The following is a 15,674-nucleotide window of genomic DNA, read 5'->3' as shown; positions in this document are numbered from 1 at the left end:
CGGCCCTGCTCTCGCCGAGGCCAGCGGCCGCGCAGGCCTTTCTCACCGCAGAGCCGGGCCAGAGCCCGGCCTGGCTCCCATCACACCCTGGACACGGCCACCCTCGGGTGCAGGACGCCTGGCGGCCAGCGCCGGCCTCGGGGTCACCTGCCACCCCTCTATGGTGCCCAGGGACCCCTGGACGCGAGGACAGGATCCCAGAGCCACAGGCCGCCGGCAGGCGGGGCGGCTTGAAGGGCGCGGGCGGCGAGCCATGCGGACGCCGGGACCCGCCGCGGCCCCGGGAGGGCAGGAGGTCGGCCTGGCGCCTGCTGGACGCTCCCGCACTTCCAGCAAATGGCGGAACTGGTTAAAATCTGACATTCCCGTGCCAGTGACGTTTTTAAAAACTGCATTATCCTTGTGGTAGGACACGTTTTAGCCTTTTAAGTAAAGTTTCTTCGACATGAAGAACAGTGACGCTCCTGTGTGACTTCCTCCGATTTTCATCACCCCAAACCAAGCCCACCTCATGTGGCAAAGCCGCCCCCACCCTGCCCCTGGCTCCACGTGGGGCAAACCCCGGGAGAGGAAAGCGCGCGCCCCTCAGGGCGGAGGGAGCCCGACACGCGGCCTTGGTGTCCTGCTGCCGACTAGAGCAAGCCTGGCGAGGGCGGCCACGGGCGCCAGGGCGGGGGCTCCAGCGCCAGGGCGGGGGCTCCAGCGCCAGGGCGGGGGCTCCAGCATGAGGGCGGGGGCTCCAGCGCCAGGGCGGGGGGCTCCAGCGCCAGGGCGGGGGGCTCCAGCATCAGGGCGGGGGGCTCCAGCATCAGGGCGGGGGCTCCAGCGCGAGGGCGGGGGGCTCCAGCGCGAGGGCGGGGGCTCCAGCGCCAGGGCGGGGGGCTCCAGCGCCAGGGCAGGGGGCTCCAGCATGAGGGCGGGGGCTCCTGCACGAGGGCGGGGGGCTCCAGCGCAAGGGCGGGGGGCTCCAGCGCAAGGGCGGGGGTTCCAGCGTCAGGGCGGGGGCTCTGGCGCCACGGCTCCAGCACGAGGGCAGGGGGCTCCAGCACCAGGGTGGGGGGCTCCAGCGCCAGGGCAGGGGGCTCCAGCATGAGGGCAGGGGGCTCCAGCGCGAGGGCAGGGGGCTCCAGCGCCAGGGTGGGGGGCTCCAGCGCCAGGGCAGGGGGCTCCAGCGCCAGGGCAGGGGGCTCCAGCATGAGGGCAGGGGGCTCCAGCGCGAGGGCGGGGGCTCTGGCGCCACGGCTCCAGCACGAGGGCAGGATGCTCCAGCGCCAGGGCGGGGGCTCCAGCGTCAGGGCAGGGGGCTCCAGCGTGAGGGCAGGGGGCTCCAGCGCTCGGGGCCTTCTTAGGGAGACGCGGGAGTCTGGGGAGAAAAGCCTGCACAGGCGCGAGGCTGGGTGGGCGCAGAGAAAGGGGCCCAGGTCTCAGACGATGAGGGGCGAGGACGTGGACGGACAGACGGCTGCGTCCTCGGCCGTCCACCCAGGCTGGGCTGACCCTGCAGCGGCCCCGGGAGCTGCCCAGGCCCTGCCCGCAGGAGCCACGTGCACAGGGCTCCCTGCACCGGCCGTGCACCCCCCGCAGCACGCACCCCCCACAGGCCGTGAACCCCTGTGGGCCGCGCACTCCCCTCGGGCTGAGTGCCCCCTGCGGGCCACGTACCCCTCCAAGCCGCGCACCCCCTGTGGGCCACGCAGCCCACTAGAGGCTCTGGGAAGTCCTGCTGAGGGGGAGGGGCCAGGGGCTTGGGCAAGGTGGACGAAAAGGATGGGAGCTGGGACCCTCGGGCCCGGCAGAGGGTGGCGGCCTGGTAGGCACAGCCAGGCCCCCGCACAGGCAGCCCCAGGAGCGCGCGAGGGCCTGGGCCACGCTCCCCTTCCCGGGTGCAAGGGCGGGTCCAGCCGCGGGAGACCCTCGGCCCTGAGGAGCGGGCGGGCGGCAGGCAGGGAGGAGGCCAGGGCTGCCCGTGGTGACCCACCCGTCACCACAGCCACTGCCCCAGCCACGAGGCTCCGTGGCAGCAGATGGGCTCCCTCAGGCCTGCCCGGGGCGGCTGCCCCTCACCCCCTGCCCTTGACCACAGAGAAAGCAGGGGCTGCAGCAGCGGCTGGGATACCCCGCTGCCCTTCAGAAGCCAGCTCCGCTTCTCTCCAGGGGCTGTCCTGCCCCTCCCCTGTGCGGGGACAACGGCCGGGGGCACTGACCTGGGCCCCTGCCCCGGGGAAGCCTGCAGGGCCCGCGGGGCCAGTCTTCCTCGGGCGGCCGTGCTGCCATCTCCAGGCCCAGCCTCCAGACCCGCCACGGCACCCGGAGGCCACAGCATCTGAGGCCACGGCACCCGAGGCCACGGCATGGGCGGGACCTGGCGGCAAAGCCCCTGGCTGGGGTTGTGTCGGCCAGCCTGCTCCCCCTGGGGACCACTCAGCCGCACGTGGCCAGGCGGCCCCTCTCCTCCACGGGGACACTGGGGCAGTGTGACCCCAGAGCCAGTGGCCAGTCCACCGCCTGGGGTCAGTGACGCTGCCGGGCCCCCAGCTGGGGGGGGACGCCCTGCGTGGGCTGGGGAGCGCTGGCAGCTCATCGGCCTCCTCCACGGGGTTTAAAATTGGCACCCGCGGGAGCGCCTCGCCCTCGGCTTGCCAACAGAGCTGAACACGCAGCCTAAAAATAAATCGTGTTTTTCCCGAGTTTTGACAGCACCAGAGCCCGTGACGAGGCCCCACGGCCGCGAGCGCCTTTCCCAGCTCCGGAGGCCACCGTGCCTCCCGCCTCGGGGCGCAGGGCTGAGGAGGGGGCACAGGGCTGAGGAGGGGGCGCAGGGCTGAGGGGGGGCACAGGGCTGAGGAGGGGGCGCAGGGCTGAGGAGGGGGCGCAGGGCTGAGGGGGGGCACAGGGCTGAGGAGGGGGCGCAGGGCTGAGGAGGGGGCACAGGGCTGAGGGGGGGCGCAGGGCTGAAGGGGGGCGCAGGGCTGAGGAGGGGGCCCAGGGCTGGGGGTGCACAGGGCTGAGGAGGGGTGCAGGGCTGAGGGGGGGCACAGCTGAGGGGGGTGCAGGGCTGAGGAGGGGGTGAAGGGCTAGGGGGGTGCAGAGCTGAGGGGGGGCGCAGGGCCCATGCAGAGCCAGCCGCGGTCACCGTGCTGCCTCCCCCGGGGCCCCCCCAGCACCCCGGCTCAGGGGTCTCACCGGAGCCACCCCTGCCCGGCCCCCGGGCATCAGGTCGGGCGTGCCGGCCGGGGCTCCCAGGGCCACCGAGGGGGCCTCGTCCTGGCCCCGACCCCGGGAGGCCTGGCGCCCGGCTCGGTGGCCTGTGGGTCGTGGGCGCAGGGCCTCAGCCTGTGCGGGGCGCCTCCAGCCGGCTGGGACCCCGGTTCCCGTGGCGGGCTGGCTGTCTTGGGGTGCGGCTCCCTTCCCCTCGGGGAGACGCTGCTCCTCGCTGCAGCTTCTGCAAGTGTGTTTGTTCCTTGGCTCCTGGAGACACCTGATTAAACATCCGATTAGACGCGCTCTGCCCGGGCCGGGCTGCTGGCAGGGCCTTCGCGGGCCCGCGAGGCGGGGGCGCAGCTCCCAGCCAGGCGCTGGGCGAGTCAAGTGGGCGACGGAAGCACTTGGAACATTCTCCCTCAAAGAAACGCGCGGCCCCGGGGGCACTGGTGCTCCGGCCTGCACCGGGCAGGGTGCCCTCGAGCAGACGGGCGCCTGGACCGAGGGGGCCGGGCCAAGGGGGCCCTGCCGCACGCACACGCGTGTGCGACACGAGCACAAGTGCGCAGGCCCCGCTGGGCGCGTCGGCGCATTTTAAAGCCAGCCCAGCAGACAGCCGAGCCGGGACCCGGGTGTGTAAAGGCTGCGCAGGCCCAGGGCCCCCGACCCCAGCGCGACCTCCGCGACACGGGCGCTCAGGGCTCTGCCCGCAGGAGCCCGCCCGGCCCTCCTGCCCCGGGAAGCGGGGGGCCGCACCCTCGCCCACGCCGCTGGATGCCACCCCCAGCCTCGCGCCCCGGGGCTTCCTACTGCCGTGTCTCCCCGGCCCAAGGGGGACGGCGTGGCCTCGGGGGTCCCTAGACCCGCAGTGGGCGGGCGACCTCGCCCCAGCACGTGGTCTTTTCCCGGACGCCGGCCCAGCAGCCCCCAGGCGGCCCCTGCCCAGCACAGCGTCCTTCCCTGTCCCCAGCAGCCCCAGGCCACCCCTGCCCGGCGCAGCGTCCTTCCCTGTCGCCGGCGCCCCACGGAGGCCGAGGCGGGGGGCAGCTGGGGCACGGGCAGTGCCCACAGGCTGCCAGGGCCCCCGCGGGAAGCAGGGCCTCCTCCCGGGCCAGCGGGCGTCCCACAGGTGGGGGGCAGGGGCCGGGCACGGAGGGTCCGCACAGCTCTTCATGGACCCCCACGGCAGGGCCAGGACCCCCAAAACCTGTGGTCCCAGGAGAGGTGCAGGAAAGGCGGGGTAGGCCCAGCTCGTGGGAGGCGTGGCCAGGGACGCGCCAGGGATGTCAGCCAGGGGGGCTGAAACGGCGAGGGTGGGCCTGGGCAGGCTGTGCCCCCACCAGTCAGGGGCTCTCCTCTGGGCGTGGGGGAGGGGGAAGGGGAGGGGAGATGGGGGGACGGGGGCGAGGAGGGGAACGGGAGGGGCGGGTGGGGAGGAGGAGGCGGGGGCCTCAGAGGAACTCTGCACCCCTGGCCCGCACAGGGGGCTCAGCCCGGGAGGGGCCGGGGGCCAAGCTGGCCCTGCCCACAGGGCTGCGGCCACCCCCTGCTGGGCTGTGGTCTGAGGTCGGGGCCTCGGCCACCTGGACGTGGAGGACCTGGCCGGGGCGTTCTGCTGGTCAGCCTCAGACCATCCGGTCTGAGGGGAGATGGACTGCCCTGTGCCTCAGTTTCCTCCTCCGTAAACGTGGCGATGTCACACCGACCTCACAGGGCGGGGAGGCGTGCCGTGAGGTCGGGCGAGGAGCCCTGGGCCGGGGCCAGACGTCCAGGGCAGAGGTCACTCCGCGATCCCTCTGAGGGACAGCGGCCTCGCCGGTCAGAGGAAGGCCGCGCTGCGGGCCACGGCCAAGCGACGGCGCTGGGCGCCCCTGAGAGTTGGCCGCACGCGGTGTCCGGCCCTTGAGCGGCAGCGCGGCACGCGGGAGCTCGGGGAACGTCACTGGCCACTGCGCTGAGAGCATGCTTACATTTTTCTAGGTGCGCATAATGCAAACAGAACCAAAATATTATTACAAGGCTAAGTTTTGTTTTACAGCTGCTTTTAACATATTATATGGCTCCTTTGAGCTTTGTCTAAACAACTTTCCCTCACTCAGCGCAGGCTTCTGCTCATGCCACTGGCCGTCACGGCTCCGGAGAGCAGCTGGCAGACGCTGTGTCCAGCGAGCCAAGGTGAGAAAGGCAGTGACGCCAGGCGCAGAGCTCCGGCTGCCCCAGCCGCGGCATCCCCCCAGCAAGCACCAGAGGCTGCCGGGGCGGCCACTGGCCCACCTGCCCGCGTCCCTGGGGGCTGGCGGGGAGGGGGCTGCCTGGGTTCCCTGGGTTCAGGCCTATGGCCAGGGCCTGTGTCTCCTGAGGCCCTGGACACGTGCTCCACCCCCGGGGCACTCAGCGATGTGGCCGTCCCCTGGGCACCTGCCCCTGCCCGAGGCCCCGCGGCTGTGCGGGCATGTGGGCAGTGGGCCCCGCCCGCCCTCGCCCCCCGGGAGCCGCCCTCCAGCACCGGTGCATGGTCTCGGCTCACACGAGGAGAGCGGACCAGGGGTCTGGCTGACCGTCCTGGACACAAAGCTCCGGCTGGCCCAGGAGCCCCGGGGGAGCGAAGGAGCCCCGGCATCCAGACCCTGAGCTCCCGCAGTCCTGACCCTCCAATGCGCCGCAGCCCCGGAAACACGCTCTGCCCCCAGGACTGAAATGGTGAGGCCTGCGCAGAGGCGACGCCAGCGTCAGGCTTGAGCCAGGTGACCAGCGCCAGCAGCACACGGCCCACTGCAGACGGACCGTGCTGCGGGCGCTGCAGGGGCTGGTTCTGCCTGCCCCCTGGTGACCCCGCGTTACCCCACCGGGCAGGGGAGCCAAGCGAGCACAGAGAGGGGCTGCCCGGCCTGGAGCCGCCCGGTCAGTTGGGGGGGTGGGCTGGCAACACCCCAAGTCTGGCTATCATGGTTCCTGCCAACAGAGGAACCATGGGCGGATGGACAGCAGCTCGGCCACGGACGGATGGACAGCAGCTCGGCCACGGACGGATGGACAGCAGCTCTACTGAGGACAGACGCAGGCCGCCCCGACTCCCGACAGCTACTTCCCAGGGGCACGCCGAATATTCTCGGTGTCTCAAGTCGGTTATTATTCTGTTTGCCAAGCCAGCCACTCCTTTTCCCTGTAGTCTGGAATCAAATGCTTTGTGGATTTTTAAAAATTGGACTCTATTTTTTTAATTTAAAAAATTTAATTAAAACTTTCAGAAGAAATCTGAATCTCAAAAGAAATCAGTAGCTACCTTGAAACTAATGAAAATGACAACACAACATAGCAAAACTTTTGGGATTGTGGGAAAGGGTCAAGTTTAATTTTCACAAAGGGAAGCCAGAGCCGGCTCTGCTGTTTGAGGAAGGAGGGCAGGGGTCCCAGTGGCTTCGCCGGCCAAGAATTTGAAAAGTGGCAAGGAAATGAAGGGAGACCAATGGTGAGTGCTGGGGGCGGGGCTAGAGCAGGGAGAGCCAATGGTGAGTGCTGGGGGCGGGGCTAGAGCAGGGAGAGCCAATGGTGAGTGCTGGGGGTGGGGCTAGAGCAGGGAGAGCCAATGGTGAGTGCTAGGGGCAGGGCCAGGAGTGAAAGTGGCACAAATTTGAAAACCACCTCGGGGTGAAAGCGGCGCCAAGCCTGCCCAGCCAGCGGGAGTGTAGGAACATGAGGGCTGGGAATCAGAGCAGGACCTGCAGAAGTTAGCGCTCTCGGATAGGCTGTAACCCCTGAAGTACCCAACCAATGGGGAACAGGGGAGGGGTCCGCATGTTAGGTTTAGGTTATAAATATCTCTGTTTCTTGTTGTTTGGCACACCGGCCATTTTGTCCAGGTTGCACGCCCGTTCTTACAAGATCATTAATAAAATTCTTTTCTCCTCCACAATCAGGTGAGCTTTTCTTTTCTTATAGGTGCAGCTTTCTTTCAAACAGGATGTAGCAAAAGCTGTACTGAGAGGGGAAATTCATAGCCATAAATTCATTCATCAAAAAAGAGGAGTCGAAATCAAAAACCTGACTGCACACTTGGAGGAATTAGTAAAAAAAAAAAACTAACCCCAAAGGAAGAAGAAAGAAAGAAATAACAAAGGTCAGAGCAGAATTAAATGAAAGAAAATAAGAAAGCACTAGAAAAAATAAATAAAACAAAGTACTGGTTCTTTGAAAAGATCAATTCAATTGACAAACCTTTAGCTAGACCAACAGAGAAAAAAGAGAGAAGATGCAAATACACAAAATAAGAAATGAGAAAGGAGATATCACCACTGACCCCACAGAAATAAAGACTATCATAAGAGAACACTTTGAAAAACTACATGCCAACAAGAAGGACAATTTAGAGCAAACAGACAAATTCCTAGACACACATAAGTAGCCTACATTTACAAAAGAAGGAACTGATGATCTCAACAAACCAATCACAAGTAAAGAGACAGAAACAAACAGTCACTAAAAACCTCCAACTGAGAAGAGCCCTGGGCCAGAGGCTTAACAGGTGGATCCACCAAACATTCCAGAAAGAACTAACACCACTCTTGCTTAACCTTCCAAAAAGTCGAAACAGAAGGAGCATTGCCTAACTCATTTTATGATGCCAACATTACCCTAATACCAAAGCCAAACAAAGATACCACAAGAAAGGAAAATTACAGACCAATCTCTCTAATGAACCTAGATGCAAAAATCCTCAACAAAATACTTGCTAATCGTATTCAACAAAACAGCAAACGAATCATACACCATGACCAAGTGGGCTTCATCCCTGGTATGCAAGGATGGTTCAAGATAAGAAAATCCATCAGGGTAACACACCATAAACAGATCGAGGGGGAAAAATCACATGATCGTATCTACAGATGCAGAAAAAGCATTTGACAAAATAGAGCACCCTTTCCTGATAAAGACATTGCAAAAGATAGAAATAGAAGGAAACTTTTTGAACATGATAAAGGATATATATGAAAAACCCACAGCTAACACCATTTACAATTGTGGAATCCTAAAATCCTTTCCTCTAAGATCAGGAACGAGACAAGGATGCCCACTATCACCGCTCCTCTTTAACACTGTGTTAGAAGTACTTGCTCGAGCACTGAGGCAAGAAACAGATATAAAAGGTATCCAAATTGGAAAGAAAGAAGTCAAAATTTCACTATTTGCAACAATATGATCCTATACACAGAAAGCCCTGAGAAATCTATAAGAAAGCTTCTAGAACATATAAATGAGTTCAGTAAAATCGCAGGTTATAAGATCAATGTGCAAAAATTAGTAGCATTCTGTACACCAATAAGGAACAATCCAAGGAGGAAATCAAGAAAAAAATATCATTTACAATAGTAAATTAAAAAATAAAATACCTAGGAATAAATTTAAATATGTAAAAGACATATACACAGAAAACTACACAACACTGTTAAAGGAAGTCAAAGAATACTTAAGTAAAGGGAAGAGGAAGAATATTCCCTGTTCATGGATAGAAAGACTAAAATCATTAAGATGTCTGTCCTACCCAAACTTATTTACAGATTTAATGCAATCCCAATAAAAAGCAACACAGCAATTTTTACTCAACTGGAAAAACTATGAAATTTATTTGGAAGGGAAAGAGGCCCCGAATAGCCAAAGAAATATTGAAAAAGAAAATGAAAGCAGAGGAATCACACTGCCTGACTTTAAAACATACTACAAAGCTATAGGGGTCAAAACAGCATGGTATTGGCACAAGGACAGACACACTGACCAATGGAACTGATGAGTTAAGAGTTCCAATATCGATCCTTGCATATACAGTCCTCTGATATTCAACAAGCCCACCAAACCCACTAAACTGAGAGAGAATGGCCTCTTCAACAAATGGTGCTTGGAGAACTGGATATCCATATGCAAAAGAATGACAGAGGATTACCATCTCACACTTTATATAAAAATCAACCCAAGATGGATCAAAGATCTAAATATAAGAGCCAAGACCATAAGACCTTGGAACAATGTAGGGAAGCATCTGCAGGACCTTGTAGGAAACGGCCTCATGAACTTCACAGGCAAAGCACGAGCAGCAAAAGAACAAATAATAAATGGGACCTTTTCAAAATTAAAGCCCTTTGCACCTCAAAGGAGTTTGTCAAGTGAAAAGACAGCTTACCAATGCGAGAAAATATTTGGTAACCATATATCTGATAGGAGGCTAATATCCAACATATATAAAGAAATCCTTTACCTCGGAAATAAGACAAACAACCCACTCAAAAAAATGGGCAAGAGATTTGAACAGACGCGTCTCCAAAGAAATACACATGGCTAAAAAGCACAAGAAAAGGTGCTCAACATCACTAACTATTAGGGAAATGCAAATCAAAACTACAAAGAGATATACCCATCAGACTGGCAGCTATTAAAAAAACAGAAGACTACGAGTCTGGAGAGGATGTGGAGGAAGGGGAACCCTCACCCACTGCTGGTGGGAATGCAGGAGGATCCAGCCATTCTGAAGGACAGTTTGGCGGTTCCTCAAAAAACTAGATACAGATTTGCCCTATGACCCAGCAATTCCAAACTGAAAATAAGGACAGAAACTGATATATGCACATCAATGTTCACAAGGGCATTATTCACTATTGCCAAAAGTTGGAATCAGCCCAAATGCCCATCAACAGACGAATAAACAAAATGTGGTATTACATAGAATGGAACACTACTCAGCTGTAAGAAGGAATACAGTGCTAACACATGGGATAGCATGGATGAAGCTTGAGGACTTTATATTGAGTGAAGCAAGCCAAGCATTGAAGGACAAATACTACATGATCTACCTGATATGAATTAAGCAAATCAAGCTGTCTCAGAGAGCTAGAGAATGAAGATAGGCTTAGTGGAAATTGCGGGGAAGTGGGGCATTGTGAGCTGATGCCGACATGAGCAAAATCTGTGATAAAGTGGAGGTAAGTCATTGTGCAGTGAAAGGACAAGATGAGGGTATAGGGATACTACTGGATTGGGTTCTGCAGACTTGAGGGGGGCTGGCGTTGGGATGTCAGATGGTCCATGGAATTGGGGGGAGGGTAGGGGAAGCAGGTGAACACGGGAGATTGGCAGGTGCGTGGTTGAAACTATAATGTTGAGAAAACTCTTTAGAAAATATAATAAGGAAGGGTTACTTGTTTAAAGTTGTTGGCGGGGAGCATCTGGCACAGGGTGCAGTTGGGGCCGCCTTCTAGGGAGTGTGTGAGCGCTCATCTTGCCGTAGTGTGTTATATCAGTGGGTGGAGACACATACAATGAGTGGGAAGGTGTTGTACCCCCATCCTGGGGAGGCCTGATGTTCTCAAACAAAGGGGAGGGTGTCTCTCGAGAGCATGGATGGCTCCCAAAGGGGGAGGATGGGCTAGAGTGTCAAGCCCTCAGCACTTTGTAAGTATCTATGAATCTTGTCCTTCAAGCAGTGAAGCTTGGTTGTCACTGTGGATCCTGAGGGGAGGGGGAGAGAGGAATAGAACAGATGGAAGCAGGGGTAACTGGGGGGCATGGAAGTGTTCCACAAAATCGTGCAATGATGGATATAAGCCATGTTAACTTTCACCAGAAATTTCTGGGAGTGTATAGTCTGAAATGTAAACCATAATGTAACCAAAGGTTTGGAGACGTGTGCAGTCTAGAATATAGACCATGGTGTGAGCCATAAGGGAGCCACGGTTGGTAGCGCTGTTTCAGGGTCTGTGCATCAGCTGTAGCAAATATAACATCCACGTGCAGGAAGAGCATTGCTGGGGAGGCAGGAAAGGGTTTGATGTTGGGTATATGGGAATCCCCTACACTGTATATGTGACTTTACTGTGATCTCTTTTTGTTTCATCATCTTGCTATGTCAGCTCTCCATGTGTTGTGGCGCCACTCCTGGGTGGGCTGCACTTTGTTCGCGTGAGGCGGCTCTCCTTGCGGGGCGCACTCCTTGTACGTGGGGCTCCCCTATGCAGGGGACACCCGTGTGCCAGGGCACTCCTTGCGCGGAGCAGCACTGCACGTGGGCCAGCTCACCGCGTGGGTCAGAGGTTGAACCCTGGACCTCCCGTGGGGTAGGCGGATGCTCTATCAGTTGAGCCACATCTGCTTCTCTAGGCTTTGTTTGTGAAAAGGTTTTGGATCACAGAGGGGTCAACTGTGGAGGGGGCGGGGTGCTGGTGTGGGGTGTCACTCATGGGGGATGCACGGCGGGAGGGGCTTCTCCAGGGCGTGCATGTAAGGTATGTAGATATGTTCGGATGCTCGTTGGGTATTGTCATAGCGATAGAGTTGTGCATGGCAGCTGAGGGGGTGCTGGGCTCCCATCCCGGGAGCTCTGTCGCACTCCCCAGTGGAGCGGCAGCAATCCCCGCTGCGGGGACAGGGACCAGTGGGCAAGGAGGGCCCAGTGATGGGCCTTGATACTGACGACTGTGCTTATGAGCCTGTGTGCTTGAAACTTCAACTAGGCCTAGAGCTGCAGAGAGCCTAAGAGTTACCCCCTGAGAGCCTCCATGCTGCTCAAATGTGGCCACTCTCTAAGCCAAACTCAGCATGTACATGCATTACCTTGGTTCCTAGGGATGGGCCTCCCTGGTGCCGAGGGAGTACTACCATCACCAGCTGGTGATGCAATGGGGAAAAGACCTGAATAAAAGAGGGAAATGGTAAAGACAAATGAGTTTACATGGCTAAGAGACTTAAAAATGAGCCAGGAGGTGATTAGAGGGGTCGCGCTTGCACATGTCTCAGCAGGATCCAGAGACAGGTAAAGTAGATACAACCCCTGAGGGTTATGGAGACACACAGGTCCTACAGTCATGGCAGGTGGCTCTGGAGTTCAGTGCCCTGCCAATGGGCCCTACTTTGGAAAATGTGCTCCTGAGTGTGATGGAGTTGGACTCAGATGTGTCCTCTCTACACAGGCCTCTTCTGTCACTTTTAATGAACTGTGGTTGGCGCTGGGGTTGGTGTATGCCCAGGAGACTTGAATCTCTGGGCTGCCCATGTGCCAGCTGGGCCCTGAGCCTCAGCAGAGTTGTGACTCCTACTCTGTGGTTCGTTGGACTCACCCAGGTCAGCTGACAGGGAGGTGAAGATGGTCAGCCACCACACCAGGGAACTGAGAGTGCCTACAACTGCAAGCAGAATTGCATCCATCAGCCATGTGGGATCTAAGCCCCTCTCCATTTAGAGGTGGAGGGGACATCACCATCCCAGAGTCCACAGGATGGAGGAATAAAATGTGGATTGGAGTGGACTTGCTGGTACTCTGCTAGAGAACTATTGTGACTCTAGCAATGGAAGAAATTGTATCATTGATGTGGAGAGATGGGGGCCATGAGAGTTGCTGAGGGCAGGGAGAGGGAGGAAGAGGTACGATGTGGGGCATTTTCTGGACTTGGAGTTGTCCTGAATGATATTGCAGGGACAGATGCAGGACATTGTATATCCTGCCTTAACCTACTGGATGGACTGGGGGAGAGTGTCAACTACAGTGTAAACCATGGTCCATGCGGTGCAGCAGTGCTCCAGGATGTACTCACCAAATGCAATGAACGTGCCACGATGATGAAAGGGATGTGGATGTGGGGGGGGGGGTGGAGAAGGGTGGGGAGTGGGGTATATGGGAACCTCTTATGTTTTTTTAAAATAACATTTTGTGTGATCTATTTATCTTTTTTAAAAAAAGACAATAATAAAAGTAAATAAATTTTTAAAAAATGAACCCTGTGCTGTAGGATTAGAGCAGGAGACATCAGCATGAACACGTGTTAAGTTTAATAAATACAAATAGGGAGGAACAGGAAAAAAATGTAAGGTGGTAAAATATACATAAAATCATTTCACCACTTTAAGTGCCACTTCTTTGACGGTGAAGTACAGTGACACTGCTGTGCGACTTTCACCGTATCTGTTTCCAGACTGTTGTCCCAAACCCAAACTCACACTCAGCAACAACTTCCCAAGCCCTTCCCACCCCGTGGCTACCATTCTGCTTTCTGTCCCTAAGACTTGCTCATTCTAAGTATTTCACCCATGAGAAGTCACACACTAGTTGTCATTCTGTGTCTGGCTTATTGCACTCCATCTGACATCAGTGCAGTCCCACGAGTCAGAACTGAGTTCTTTCCCACGGCTGAGTGGCATCCATGGCGTGTATAAACCCCATTGTGCTTATCCTTCCCCGGCTGCTGGACACGTGGGCTGCTTCCATCTGCGGGCAATTGTGAAGGACGCCGCGAGCACTGGGGTTTAGAGCCCTGAGCCCTGCCGTCGGTTCTTCTGGGTCTTTCCCGCAGCAGGGTTGCCGGTCACTTGGTAACGCTACACCTGCCTTGCTGAGGAAGCGCCGCGCTGCCTTCCCCAGCGGCTGCACCGTTCCACGTCCTCAGCAGCAATGCACGAGCGTTTGTCCACATCCTCTCCAGCACTTACTTTCCATTTTTAAATAGCAGCCACTCTAGTGGGTGTAAAATGATACCTTGTGGTTTTGATTTGCACTTTCCTAATGACTAATTGACGTTGACCTTCTTTTCCTATACTTACTGGCCATCTGAATATCCTCTTTGGCGAGATGTCTATTCAACTCCTTGGCCCATTTTTCAATTGGTTGGTTTGTCTTTCTGTTCTGTTGTTAAGTTGGAGAGTTCCGTAAAATTCTGGACATTAACCCCCTGTCAGATATATGGATTCCAAATATTTTCTCACTTTCTTGATAATGCCTTCTGATTCACAAAAGGAAATTAATTTTAATGAAGTCCAATTTATCTATTTTTCCTTTTATTGTTTGTGCTTTAGGTATAAAATCTAAAAATCCACTGCCTACCACAGGTCCTGAAGGCACGGCGCTATGTGTTCTTGTAAGAACTTTATAGTTCTCACATACATGAATGATAAACCTAAGAGCCGAATTTACATTTAGGTCGTTGGTCCATCTTGAATTGAGTTTGTATATGGGAGAGGCAGGGGTCCCCCTCATTCTTCCGCATGTGGATTTCCAGGTGTCCAGCACCGGCTGTGGAGGAGACCGCTCTGCCCCACTGCATGGACCTGGCTCCCTTGTTGAAAACCAGCTGCGAGCCGCGCGCGTCGACCTCTGGGCTCCGTCCTGCTCCACTGGCCTGTGCGTCTGTCCTACGGCAGCGCCACGCTGTTTTACTCCCTGTGGCCCTATAGGAAGTTCTGGAGTCAGGAAGCACGAGCCCTCCAGCCTTGTTCTTCAGGACGGCCTTGGCTGCGCAGGGCCGTTGCAACTCTGTATGAATTGGAAGATCTGCTTCTCATTTCTGAAAAAAAAAAACAAACCACTAGAAAGAGGCTGCTGGAATTTTGAGAGGAACTGGTTGAACGTGTAGACTGTGTTAATTGCTATTCTCTCGTTTATAATGAAAACATTTGGGGCCAGTTTTCCCCCGGGGCACACCTGGCCAGGCTCTAAGCCTCCCACGCGGCGCCCTCTGCACTGGTGTGTTCTGAATCGCTGTCCTGCAGATTATTTCCTCAAAGTAACTCGTGTTAGTGTGGAAGCACGTGCTTCATTTCCACCTTGGAAACGTGCCTTGGTTTGACTTAGATACTAATTCCTAGCTGCCTTACATCTTGTCAGAGAATTCATCTTTCATTCAGCAGTATACACTGGGCATCTACTGTGTGCGCTCACTGCTGTAAACTCTGGGATGACATACAAGCAGGTGTCCATTGCTGTGGAGCTGGCAACAGCGGGAAGGACAGAAGACAGGGCAGCACAACCCCCGTCAGGACGAAAGGCGCTCTAGCAGGCCCTTCCTTTCTTGCTATTTCTAGGAATCTAATTCAGTTTAGTCTTTTTTGCAGAAATTTCTCAGTATTTCTGGACTGACTTGCTGATGGCACCTTCCCAATTTCAGAAAGAACAGGGAATCCTCCGTTTCTATTTCTCAGTCTTCCCTGGAGAGAGTTGCATCAGTCACCGAGGGCAGGGTTCTGCTGCAGTAACAAACAGTCCCAAAAGCCAGAGGGCTTAACACAGCTAAGATTTACTTCTTGCTCGCACAGTCCGTGGTGAGTCAGTGGGGACTTCTGCCTTTGCAGCCCCCATGCTGGGACCCGGCCATCGCCAGTCACCAGTGGAGGGAAGGGAGCATGAGCATTGTGTGCTGGCCCTGGAAGCTTCCCCCGAAGACGTGTACGTCACTTGGACTCACTTCCACGGGCCAGGACGAGTCCAGAGGAGCAGAGACAGGGCGTCCTCCCGCGTGCTGGAGGGAGAACGACTGTCCGGGGTGGCGGGGGATTGGGCCAGCGGCTCCTCCACAGTCCGGGCTGGCATTTGGGGCTGGGGTCCTCCTTTACTGTGAGGGCCGACAGGGTCACTGCTGGACACCGAGCCGCCCCCCGCCCCCACCTGCCGGCATCCTGGGCCCCCTCCCCAAAACGTGAGCACGTTCCCGGGAGCTGCCCAGGTC

General features: G+C 57.0%; 1 protein-coding gene across 2 annotated transcripts in view; it reads right to left on the bottom strand.

Annotated features, from left to right (window-relative positions):
* ADARB1 (adenosine deaminase RNA specific B1) overlaps window positions 1–15,674 on the bottom strand; it is a 258,621-nt gene that overhangs the window by 202,807 nt on the left and 40,140 nt on the right. The gene's annotated exons all lie outside the window — the stretch shown is intronic.

Source organism: Dasypus novemcinctus, chromosome 4, assembly GCF_030445035.2.
Source record: "Dasypus novemcinctus isolate mDasNov1 chromosome 4, mDasNov1.1.hap2, whole genome shotgun sequence".
Lineage (NCBI taxonomy): Eukaryota > Metazoa > Chordata > Mammalia > Cingulata > Dasypodidae > Dasypus > Dasypus novemcinctus.
This window is presented reverse-complemented; position numbering and strand designations above follow the sequence as displayed.